Genomic DNA, 13381 nt, shown 5'->3' on the forward strand with positions numbered 1-13381 from the left:
GCCAGTACTTGAGTGCTAATCTTTGATTTTTAAATGATTAATTAAAAATCAAGTGTTTCTATGGTGCTTTCTATGCCCTTGGCACTAAGATAGAAAAAAATAGAGAATGTTGTTACTGACTTAAAGAAGTGATAGCCTTTTCAGTAAAGAATAAAAACTACTTAAATTCTGAGATTCAGAAAACCTGGACTACATTGTTTTTTAAAGTAAGAGTTGTCTAAAAATTATCTGACTCTTCTCCGGTAACTGTAATTCATTGATATAAGTTTATTGGAATGAAAACAAAGTGGTGCTTAATGTAATTTTCTGATTGACCTTAAAATTCTGTACCAATTAGAAAAAAATCAAAGTTATTTGAGAACTGCTGCTATAGAAACAGACTTATTTCAGCATTTCTAAGAGGTTGTTTGTATGAGTCAGAGGGTGAATGTCAGGAGAGAATGAGCACTAAAAAGGAAAATAGTATGCATACAAAAAGGAACTTACAAATATATATAATAGATAAAATATGAGAGCAAAAATTAAGTATAAAGAAAAAAAGAAGAAATTTAATGAAGATGTGAGGAATTCTTCCAAGGCTGATGATAGTAATTTTATTTGCAGAGAAAAGCAAAAAATCTTTGAGTTATAATGGTCACTAATCATTACAAAATAATTTTAATATTTTGAGCCTGGTCTATCAGCATCTTGCATTATGATATTCCTATACATACATAAGCTTTTAAAAAAATTTAACATTATTTTGTTTGTTTTTTTCTGTATTTTTTATTTATATATGACATCAGAATGCATTACAATTCTTATTATATAGAGAGCACAATTGTTCATATCTCTGGTTGTATACATAGTATAATCATATCAATTCATGTCTTCATACATATACTTTGGATAGAAATGATCATCACATTCCACCATCATTAATTACCCAATACACCTACCCTTCACCTCCAATCCCTCTACCCTATGTAGAGTTCATGTATTCCTCCCATGTTTCAGCTCCCTATCCCACTATGAATCAGCTTCCTTATATCAAAGAAAACATTTGGCATTTAATTTTTTGGGATTGGCTAACTTCACTTAGCATTATCTTCTCTAACTCCATCCATACCTGCAAATCTTATGATTTTATTCTCTTTTATTGCTGAGTAATTTTCCATTGTGTATATATGCCACATTTTTTTTTATCCATTAATCTATTGAAAGCCATCTAGGTTGGTTCCACAGTTTAGCTATTGTGAATTGTGCTTCAATATGCAACAAAATGAAATTAAACCTCTATCTCTCACCATGCACAAAACTCAACTCAAAATGCATCAAGAACTTAGGAATACAACTAGAGACCCTATGTCTAGTAGGCCCTAATATCCATCATGTGGAATTAGGCCCTAACTTCCTTAATAAGACTCCTATGACACAAGAGTTAAAATCAGGAATCAATAAATGGGGTGGACTCAAACTAAAAAGTTTCTTCTCAGCAAAAGAAACAATCTGTGAGGTGAACATCGAGCCTATATCCTGGGAGCAAATCTTTACCCCTCACACATCAGATAGAACACTAACCACTAGGGTATATAAAGAACTCAAAAAGCCAAACACCAAAAAAACCCAAATGGCCCAATTAATAAATGGGCCAAGGACCTGAAGAGACACTTTTCAGAAGATGATGTACAATCAATCAACAAATACATGAAAAAATGTCCTTCATCACTAGCAATTAGAGTAATGCAAATCAAAACCATTCTAAGATTTCATCTCACTCCAGTCAGAATGGCAGCTATTAGGCATACAAACAACAATAAGTGTTGGCAAGGATGTGAGGAAAAAGGCACACTCATACATTGCTGGTGGGACTGCAAATTGGTTCAGCCAATATGGAAAGCAGTATGGAGATTTCTTGGAAAATCGGGAATGGAACCATCATTTGACCCAGGTGTCCCTCTCCTTGATCTATACCCAAAAGACTTAAAAACAGCATGCTCTAGGGACACAGCCACATCAATGTTTATAGCAGCACAATTCATAGTAGCTAAACTATGGAACCAACCTACATACATGAGCATTTTATACAAGTAAAAATATTAAAAACAGAGTAATGTATGCAATTGCTTATACAAAGGCAAATAAATACTGTATATAATTTTTGTTCTTGAATAATTTTTGGTGCATAGTAAATTGCAATTAAATATCAGTATGCTACTGATCTATACAATGTACTTTGAACTGAGAGGTATGGCAACTTCCTGTGAGTGTGAGCTAACATGTAATCCTGAATGTTATGAATGATTTTTTTTTTTTAAATTAGCTACCAAGGTTAGGAAAGACAATGAAAATCCAGCATTCAAGTAACTCCAGAAACATATTTTTCTAATCAATAAAATAAAATATTTTAGTAATTTTAAGCTATTCCCTATTATTTTTTATTGTTGGATGGACAAAGATAATGTAAATATTGAAGAGACGTTATCTTGGTTATGGATTATAGAATAAACCAATTATTTTAAAAATCTGTCAGGTAACTGCTCATTTACTTTACATCAAGTTGAGATCCTGATATAGATCCTAATATAGAAATTATAAATTTTTAAATTCAAGAGATAAAACTTTCTAATTAACTTGAATTACTATGATAATAAGATAACTTGGGCCTTTATATTTTCTTATAAAGGACATGCTTAATGTTTTCTGACATCCCTTCTAAGATTAAGCAGAAAAGTCCCCCAAAATGAGTATTCTGCTCTAAAAGTTAAGTGGTTGAGATTTAATAGCAAAGTCTTTGTCAGTTAAACATTTCCACTATACAGTACATACAAATAAATAAAAGTATTATTTAAACTACCAATCAATAAGAATTTAACATGAGAAGCTGGGTGTAGTGGTTCATGCCTATAATCCCTGCAACTCAAGCAGGAGGAACACCAATGCAAAGCCAGCCTCAGCAACTTAGCGAGGCCCTAAGTAAGTTAGCAAGTCCCTGTCTCAAAATAAAACATAAAAAATGGGCTGGAGATATAGCTCAATGGTAAAGTGCCCCTGGATTCCATCTCTAGTACTACTACTAATGAAAAAGAAAAAGAAAAAGAATAAGGAAGGAAGGAAGGAAGGAAGGAAGGAAGGAAGGAAGGAAGGAAGGAAGGAGACATCAACATGAAGTAATTATCTGAAATTAGAAGATAATATACTGCCATTCCAATTTGAATATTTTTAATTTTCAAAAGTCCAATATCTTAAAACTTTGCTCAACAAGTTTCAGAGAAACATGTTTCAAAGCAACATGCAGTTCAAATGAAACCATTTATGCTTTTATCATTTTTCATTATTATTATCTCTAGCATTTTCTCCTTTCCTAATAGAAACTCACACCTTTTATAATGTTCTTTTTGAGGCAGCCCTTCTGTGAAGTTACCAATTGCAGTTTTCTAAAATCATCTTCTTTATGTGTTCTCTTCAGACTGCCTGTCGTACCAGACTGAATAGATAAAGACTTTTCTATCTGGAATGGCAATGTTATCTATATTGCCAATTTTGCTAGTAGATGACTTCATATTCCTGAAGCTGATGAACAAATCCAGAATTTGGATTAATGCAAAATATTATTTCTTGGACATAAGAAAAGGCATCTTTGTACTTTGTTCCAAATGTTTCCATAATGTATGCAATAGTAAAGGCAGCACTTTGGCAGATCCCTGCATCTCCATGCAGAAGAACATTCCCTCCAGTTTGTGAGCTCCCATCAATAAATTCATTAGTCACATTATATCTTCAACTGGATTATCTGTAATACTCAAGATTGAGTATGTAAATAAGTGTTGAAGGTTTGGTTTAATCAAATTTGCTCCAATATTTTGTTGTATGAAAAGTATATACTTTATTCCATATTTCTGCATATTTCTGTAGTATAGGTAACTTGTTTTTCATAGCAGAAGAATATGAACCTAAGACCAATCCAGGTAAATTTTCCTGAGTCTCTCTTCTCAACAGGCAAATCCACTCCTCTCTTCTCATCTTTATACTGTAGGAGGGAGGGAAACTCCAATTTCATGTCCTCCATGGTTCAGATATCAGGATGGTGGGTGGTGTGGGATGGTGAGTTATCCAGTTGCCTGACCCTCGAGTTGGCAGTTGAGTAAATGTTTTAAGAGATAGTGTTAGTTATTTGTATGATGTGTCAAAATGCATACTACTGTCATGTATAACTAATTAGAACAAATAAAAAAGTCAGTAACTTAGAACAGTATCTAGCACATGATAAACACTATGCTAACTATTATTACTGCAGTTAGCAATGACAACAAGCAAGAGTTTAAGTCTATATGTGAAAAAATCTGTTACAGATACCTGGAAGTCTGGTATTATGAGAAAATTTAAGGACAGAAGAACCAATTCCTTACTTTAGTAATGACCTTTTGTAGCTTTAGAAGTAATGTAAAGATGAAGATTCTTGGGAAAATATTTTGTTAAATATTTGCATTTTTTTGATTTTGGAAAAGACCTAATTCAAATTTGACTGACAGGGTGAAAAAGATGTTTTCACCAGGGTTTACCAAAAAGCAAAGTTTTTGAAGGTAAGGATTTTGTCTTGTTGTTTTGAAGGTAAGGATTTTGTCTTGACAAAAAGTTGGAAAGGCTTTTTCTATTGAAAAAGGCTTAATGAGAGTCATGAAGGGAGGAGACAGCATGGTGCTTATAAGAGAAAAAATCAGCATATTCATCAGAATGATAATGGTATTTTGGGGAATGTATCTAGAGAGGTAATGAGAAGCCCAAGCAATGCATTAGTTTTTCCTCTTTGTGCCTCAGTTTTATCTCTTTTTAAAGTTAGTGCTCAGATATTTATATATCACAAGCTCTTAGAACAGTGCCTGGTAGATACTAACTAGTATTCATTGAATGAATGAATGTTATACCAGTAATTAGTTCCAAATACCTTCCCAATTGCACCACTCCTCTAACATAATATTACATTATCTACATGATATTGGGATTGGGAGGCAATTGGGAAACTTAAAGGAGTGAAGATAATCAACTGGCAATATTTTTCTATCATCCTGAGAGAAGTCAAATCCTATTTTATCCAAAGCCTTCCTTTTGTCTTTTGAAAATCTAAACAGATCCTGACCATAATCCTAATATGTAGCTTTTTTTCTTTTTTTTTTCTTTTTTCTTTTTTCTTTTTTTTTTTATTGGTCGTTCATAACATTACATAGTTCTTAATACATCATATTACACGGTTTGATTCAAGTGGATTATGAACTCCCGCTTTTACCCCGTATACAAATTGCTGTATCACATCAGTTACCCTTCCATTGATTGACATATTGCCTTTCTAGTGTCTGATGTATTCTGCTGTCTGTCCTATCCTCTACTATCCCCCCTCCCCTCCCCTCCCCTCCCCTCCCCTTTTCTCTCTCTACCCCTTCTACTGTAAATCATTTCTTCCATTTGTATTCTCTTGACTTACCCCTCCTTTCCTCTTATATGACATTTTGTATAACCCTGAGGATCGCCTTCCATTTCCATGCAATTTCCCTTCTCACTCCCTTTCCCTCCCACCTCTCATCCCTGTTTACTGTAAATATTCTTCTCAAGCTCTTCGTCCCTACCCTGTCCTTGTTTACACCCCTTATATCAAAGGAGTCATTTGGTATTTGTTTTTTAAAGATGTGATTGGCATTATAACTTAATTAACTGTGAATTAAAGAAAACAGGGGAAGTAATTATGTAGATGTCTGCCCATTCAAAATAATCAGACCTTGAATTCATTAATTCCTTCATTTTTTTCTAAGTACTTTTTGAACTTTAGCATGAATCAGAATCTCCTGGAAGGCATGTTAAAATACAAATTGTTGGTCTTCAGTTGGTCTTGAATGGATTCTGCTAATTTGCATTTTAACAAGTTCCAGGGGACTGCTTTTGCTGATATAGGACCACACTTTAGATATTAGCACTAAAAAAGTTTAGTGCCATCTATATAATATGCTAGGCAGTATACATCCTTGGTATTGGGCATATGGTGATAAACAAAAATAGGTGCATGCCCTCATGGAGATTATGTTATAATGAAAAATGAAAATGTTCAGGTATGAAAAATGTATGAAGGAAAAACAGCAGAATAAGGGATTATAAAGTTATGGGATACTTTTATAGACAGATAGTAAGGGAATATCTCTGTGATAGGTGACATCTATGTTGAAAGTTTAGTGAATGGAAGCCAACAGGGGAGGAAGGAAATTCCTTAGACTATTCTAGAATTAACCAGTTTTCTTTATGATTTTTAACGTGTTTCATAACTTGGTTTCCATTTCAAAAATAGGGTTTTTATGACATCCCTTAATTTTTTCTCACATAATTAGCATTTGGATAAAATAACACCTTATCTGTTAAAAACAATTAAAATACATTTTCTGTCTTTAAGGTATGCATCAATTAATTAGTTCTTCAATGTTCCTCTGTTAGGTGTTTTTAAAGGTCCTCATTTTGTACAAAGAAATGTTCACTAAATGGTCAGACAGGACCTTCATTTTAAAAGGAATCTAGGACATTTTAGGGCTTTGAAAAATTTCAGCAAGGCTTAGTGGCAAATGCTGGTGATCCCAGCAATTCTGAGAGGCTGAGGCAGGATGACTGCAAGTTAAAAGCTGGTCTCAGCATCTTATTGAGGAGCTAGGTAACTTAGGAGACCCTGCATCAGGGAACAAAGTAAGTAAAAACAGCTGGGGATGTCTCAGTGGTTAAGCATCTCTGGGATCAATTCCTGGTACAAACTTAATTGATTTAAAAAAGACTTAAAAAGACACAGCCTTGCCCAAATTATTCCTCAGCATTCTTGACAAAGATAGATCCCTAGAATTCCCGAAAAGGAGAACACAATGTTAGTCTAGTATGCTTTGAAATGTAGATTTCACCTTGCTTCAACATGATCTCAATGCCTTAGTTTTTCCTCTTTGTGCCTCAGTTTTATTTCTTTTTAAAGTTAGTGCTCAGATATGTTTTTTTTTCCATTGTGTGGTATATCATCCACTGCCTCAATTCTGCTTTCTTCAAATAAACATAGGAAACATGTAATTTATTAAGTATGCCACTAAGTAATATTTCTATACTTCCCAAGGGGCAATGATGTAGAGCAGACCAAGTATTAATACTTGAGTCAAACCTGGTGGCATCCTAGTTACTTCAATCAATTGTTCCTTACAAATTATTCAATTTGAGCCTATTTCTGAAATGAAGATAAAGAGTTAGAGGAAAAAAACAAATATTTTTTTCCTGGGCAAGAGCTTCCATGTATTTATTCATCTTCCCAATTTCTTTATTGTGATTTGCTTCTAGATTTAATATTCTTTGTTCAGGCATAATCCACATCTATACCTAAGGTAAGATGGTGCATTCTAAATATTTCTTTTCTCTCACAACCCTTTGCTCAAATGTCACCTTTTATCTTGATAACGTTATAAGACTTCAATAGATTATCCCATCCAGAGTCCTTTCCTGAGTCTTTCCATCTGAAATACTTGTTTTAGACCACTTCCTCTTACCATGAACCTATGGATTTTCTTTAATTTTTTTTCTTTTCTTGACCTTGCCAGTATATGAATGCATACACACATGCATATGCATGCTTTGCTGTGTTGGAATCCAGCTTTCTCTAGGTTTGTTTACATACCATATCAGTAAGATATTAGCTTTTTTCTTCATCAGGCCACAAAAATATAGAACATCCTTGATGTTTAATTGTTATTTATCAATCTTTTTACCTAGTTTACTAATTGTTTCCTTGTTTTTATGAGTGATACTCTATTCTTTCCTTTGAGGTATTGAGCATTGAACACAGGAGTCCTTTACCACTCAGCTAACATCCCTGGAGTCTTTTTATTGTTTTTCTTATTTTGAGACAGGGTCTCATTGGATTGCTGAGGCTGGCCTCAAACTTATGATCTGCCTGCCTCAGTCTCTCCTATTGATGTAGTTACAGGTATGTACCCCCATGCCTATATGACTGATCTTTAAAATGCAACCACCTTGAATGCTCCATACCATAACTATGTTATATCAAAAGTGAATTATTTCATTAAAATGTATTTATTTGAAAGAGTAAGTTCTATTTTTTCATAGCTATATTAATATAAAGAAAAAACTTAATAAAAACTTATATATGGTTATTTTGTTAGAAGTAGTTGCTAGATGCAGTTGACTGATACTTACACATTTTCTAGAAGTTCATTATATCAATTCCCTGATGCATGAAAATACCACAATTTCACAGTTTTTAAAGAAAAATTTAGTGTTTTAAAAAAATTTCCCTTAATCATGAATTTCAAGGTTTTCTTTTGCTCTTTTAATAGCACATTTATCTAATTGCTCTCTTCTTCAAAATTCTGTGGCTTGACAATTATTTTGGCTAGGAAGACACTTTGTAGGAAAGAAGTTTCTATCTAAATGAGAGGAGCAGGAGATTTCAGGAGATTTCCCATAGTGAGACACTGGCATTAGTTGTGTATTGAATATGCAGATGTAAGAAGATATAGGAAAACATCAAAATTTTGCATGTAAGCTTCCTTTGTGTTCCTCCATATAAAGCTTCTAAATTATGAAGAAATTATACACAAAGACAAAATTGATTTGGGGACACACAATGGATTGACAGATGTATCCTAAAATAGCACCTGGGAACACATCATTATAGAGGAAAGATATACCTTAGTCAAGGAAAGTTTTCTTGATCCTTTAATGATTCTTGATGCCGTATTTATCTTGGCTCATGGATCTCTCTTTCAGAAACTAAGTGAAGGACATGGCTACAGTACTCCATAGATACTTAAAACAATAAGGCTTACATTTGAGGCAGTAGAGTAGAATAAGGAGTTGGGATGATTCATTGATAAGAAGATAGCTGCTATCATACCCAAAGAATAACTCTACACATGGCCTGGCTGAAAATTGAGTTCTAGACACATATTTATGACACAATGAACACCCATATTAAAATGCATTATTCAGATAGGGGTAGAAATCATTTATTCATTAATTGAATATTTGTTGAATACCTACTATGTACTCAAGTGTTATGCTCTGTGTTGTTGGTGCAATAATGAACAGAACTTGTTCTCTGATTCAAGGAATTTCTACTCTAATAGGAGAAATGGACAGGGTAAACAGTGTTCTGTAGAGTTGATAGGATAAATATAGGTGGTCATAGAAGCAGAGAGCAGGGCTACTGAACTCAATGTAAAGGCTGAGGAGTTGGGCCAAGAATGGCTTCTGGGATGAAGTAATGTCAAAGCTGAGACAAATGGCAAATAATGGGTGGACAAAAGATGACAAAAAGTTGGAAAGGCTTTTTCTATTGAAAAAGGCTTGAAGAGAGTCATGGAGGGAGGAGGCAGCATGGTGCTTGTAAGAGAAACAATCAGCATATTCATCAGAATGATAATGGTATTTTGGGGAATGTATCTAGAGAGGTAATGAGAAGCCCAAGTAATGGGGGATTTTTTTTCTTAATTTGTGTTTTACTATAATTGTTATGAGTTCCTTACTGGTTTTGGATGATGTGATTTGGGGAGAGATACTCTTAACAGAGAGGAAATATTGGAGCAAATAGTTCATTTTAGGATATTGCACTTATTCTAGCTGAGAGAAGAAGATAGTAGTGGAAACTAAGGAGGAAAATATTCAGGGAAAATACTGAGAAATATTTCCATCTTTAATTTGCCAATTTATTTATTCACTGTAATTTTTTGTTGCACATTTCTCATTCTGAAGCACTTTTATATTCCCACCTATAATCTAATTTAGAGTGTTACTGAGAAAAAATAAGATTATGATTTTGTTCAATTTACAATTCTGAAGAAAAGGTTTTCAAAAAGTTTGTGTCATGGAACTCAAATTATAAGACATGGAAGCAGGCATAGCTACATGGTCATTGTCAGAAAGATACTTATGTTAATATTATGTTAATTTTTTTAAAAAATCTCTTATTGGTATGTGTTTATTCAGTGAAGTAAGATATAAAATTTCTTAGTATAGATTTTAGCAAAAAAGTTTATAAGTTTGAATATTGCTGGTCTATATGATAACAGATCTTTGAGTATTTATGTAGCCTTTTGTTGCCCTAATGGAATAAAAAGTAGAGTGCACATACATCTCATTCATCTGATCTTGTCAGGTCTTCATTTGTATGACCATCAAATATATGATGTGCTTCTATGAGGAAGTAGTAAGAGAAGAAAAACTTGCATCCACCAACTCATTTGTATCTTTGGTGACATTAGCTCACTAGAGATCAGTAAGGGCTTTAGCTTTGCAGCCCAGTAGCCCCAAAATTGTCTCAATGAATGTTGGTCAGGACCCAAAGTTAATGAGGTTACAAGGGTTAAACCTAAGGACAAATGACCAATTGCATGGGTAGTAAGAATACACCAGGTTGAGCAATGTTCCCCTCAAAAATCACCTTTGAAATGTAATGTTCCTAGAAATTGACTACTAAGAGTACTTTATATATAAAATGCCTGGATTGATTATTATTATTATATATGATGCTTCCTTTTCCTGGAATTCAAAAGACCCACTTTAGCAGGAAGGCACTTGATATCTAAGATATAGGAGAAATGGAAAGTCTGGCAATAATTTTAAAAGATAAGATGGGTTGCAGCAAAGGTCATTTTCATATAGTTTATAATTTTATCCAGATCCAATTCTAGAGGATGTTCAATTTCTTCTTCTTGATGAACAAATGACCTTTGATTTAGTTCATAGTCACTGCAAATATCTATGAATTATAATATCTTCTTTTGATTGAAAGGGGTATTAGGCAAGAGAGTAGAGTATCTATAAACCTACATACAACTCCTCACTCAACTCTGAATCATTCTGAAAAGATCTCTCAAGATCATCTTTAGGTATGTTAAGAGAACCCATTCCTAGTACTGAGGAAAACAGGCTTCTAATGATTAAACGTTAAATTGAGTCAAAAACTTTTGAGAGACACCACACTATGCATTAACATACATTTCTCTTCCATTACAATGATATGTTTGAAGTTATAGTCAAATCAAATAAAACTTTCCTTCTTATTTTATAATGATGATTCAGTTTATGAGAACTTGGGTTATTGAATTTCGTTGATGCTTTTCTCCTCAATTAAAAATAATGTGTTATAATAAGGTGTTCTGAGTGTACCTATCTTGGTCTAACCTCAAGATAACTGATTTCACCAAATTACATGGGATTAAGGTACCTTGTAGATGGCAACTTTTTTCAATGCAGGGAGTGAGTCTGATCCCTCTCTGAGTGCCTAATGGTATGTGTGGCACAGTGGAGGGGGAAGCAATAGATTTTTTTTTACTTCAGTGTTTTGGCTAATATATTGGTCAACAGAGAGAAAAAATAAGAGGGAATGATGATATGTAAAAAAGTGAGGTATGGTAAAGGATATAGTTTTAGTAAAAATGGAAAGTAGGAAGACTGTTCAAGAAAAAAATATTTTAAGTCATAAACCAAAGAAAAGGAAAAGTACACATGATTATTTTTCTCATCAGTAGAAACTGTTGAGAGTGCATTGTTTTTCACGAGGCCCTGGGAAAAGATGTTGAAAAGGAGCTTGCACTTACCTTGATGTAAGAAATGGAGAAAAACAAATAGCTAGGTCATTCAACTGTGCTTTCTCCTCTTCAACTGGCAGGCAGAAGAGGGTACTAAGGTTCAGGGTTCCTTGGCAATGACAAAACAGTCACAGGCTACTGCTGTTTCTCTATTATGTATGCAGTCTTGATGCTGGATGGTTCATTTATGCTGTGTGAACACAAAGATAGCTAGGAGAAAGAAAGGAAGGTGTGTGTGTGTGCGTGTGTGCATGTGTGTGTGTGTATGTGTGTTGCCAAAAATGCAGTAATAAACCTACATATTGATTCAATATTGAAATGTGCTATACTTTCTCGAAACATTTCTAAAGGCAGTTTGCTTCCTCTCTTTTACTTCCTACCAAAGATAAATAGACAAACAAAAACTGCAGCAGCCCCCTTCCCCCACTGCTACAAAATGAGTAACTATATCTGGACTTTTGCCTTTCAAGTTGTCTTCCAAAGTGATTGCTCAAAGAGATGAGTTCTCACTGTGAGGCTGCAGGCGAATGTGGTCTTGAATTTCTAATGTGAATATACTGCAGTTCTTTTTCAAGCAAAATCTGCCCTGTTTGCAGAATGAAGATCAGCACCATTTCTTGTTCCAGTGTTTTACAGAAAAGCAATTGAGGGTCAGAGGAGAGGAGCAATCAATGTTGAGGCTTTAGAAAGCAATTAACTCTTTCAAGTCCAAGAAAGCCTTAGAACCTAGTGTCTAATAATAGTAGCTAACGTTTTGTAGTAATTACCAAATGTCAGGACATTTTTTAAAAAAATGTTCAACATAGTTTCTTTTAATCATTATCACTGTCATTAAGTTCTAAACAGAGAACCAAACCTAGGTAGTCTGTAAATTTGGAATCTAATGCTTTGCACACTGGCAATTTTATAAATTTTCATTTAAGAGATCTGTGGACTATTATGTGGCCTCTGTCAATTATCAGACTTGTGTCTTTATGCAGAAAACCTTATTAAATCGTATTTCCTCATCTGTAAAACAGAGAAAATAATACCTCTTTCACAGAATTTTAACGAGGTCAGAGGGAATAAGAATATTAAATAAGTTACAAACTGAAAGGTGATTATTGGATCTGGACACATATGTACTTAATCAATGGACTTCAATTACCTTCAGATGTTACCAAGCCCTTCAACAAGTCTAAGAAAAAGAGGAGAGTGAGGTTTGGATTTCTCTATTTCCAGGTTCTAGCAGCTGCTTTCTTTTCTTTCTCCTTCAGGTTTAAGGGTTATAAAGTGAACTCACTGTTACTAGCACTGGGATTTTATGGTTCTTTCTATATACCATCCCCATATCTTTATAATTATTAAGTTATCAAATTACCACAGGACTGGTCATGTAGCTCATTGGTAGAGCATTTGCCTACCAAGTGGAGGCCCTGGGTTCAAACCCTAGCATCGCAAAAAAAAAAAAAAAAAAAAAAAAATCAAATTACCAAATTTTAGGGTGTCATCTGTTTCCTTCTGACTAACACAATGGAGAAGGTTTTGATGTAGCAAGGGGCCAAAGTCTAGACTACAAGGCAAAGTAAAGCAAAAGGAAGGCAAGGAAAGGGAAATAGTATAGCAGGTATGGATTAAATTTAGCAGGTATGGAAAGTGGAGAGGGGGACTAGGAGTTGGCAGGGGACATGGAGAGATCAAGGATTTAATATTTTTATTGTGGGACAGATTTTTTTATCTTTTTATTCTAATTTGTTATGTATGACAAAACAATGCATTGCAATTCATATTACACATATAGAACACAATTT

At 33.9% G+C, this 13381-nt stretch overlaps 1 pseudogene; it reads right to left on the reverse strand.

Moving 5' to 3' along the window:
* Positions 1 to 3343: 3343 nt before the first annotated feature.
* On the reverse strand, positions 3344 to 4048 carry LOC113199420 (serine/threonine/tyrosine-interacting protein pseudogene; annotated as a pseudogene).
* Positions 4049 to 13381: the final 9333 nt, after the last annotated feature.

The sequence above is a fragment of the Urocitellus parryii genome, chromosome X, assembly GCF_045843805.1.
Source record: "Urocitellus parryii isolate mUroPar1 chromosome X, mUroPar1.hap1, whole genome shotgun sequence".
NCBI lineage: Eukaryota > Metazoa > Chordata > Mammalia > Rodentia > Sciuridae > Urocitellus > Urocitellus parryii.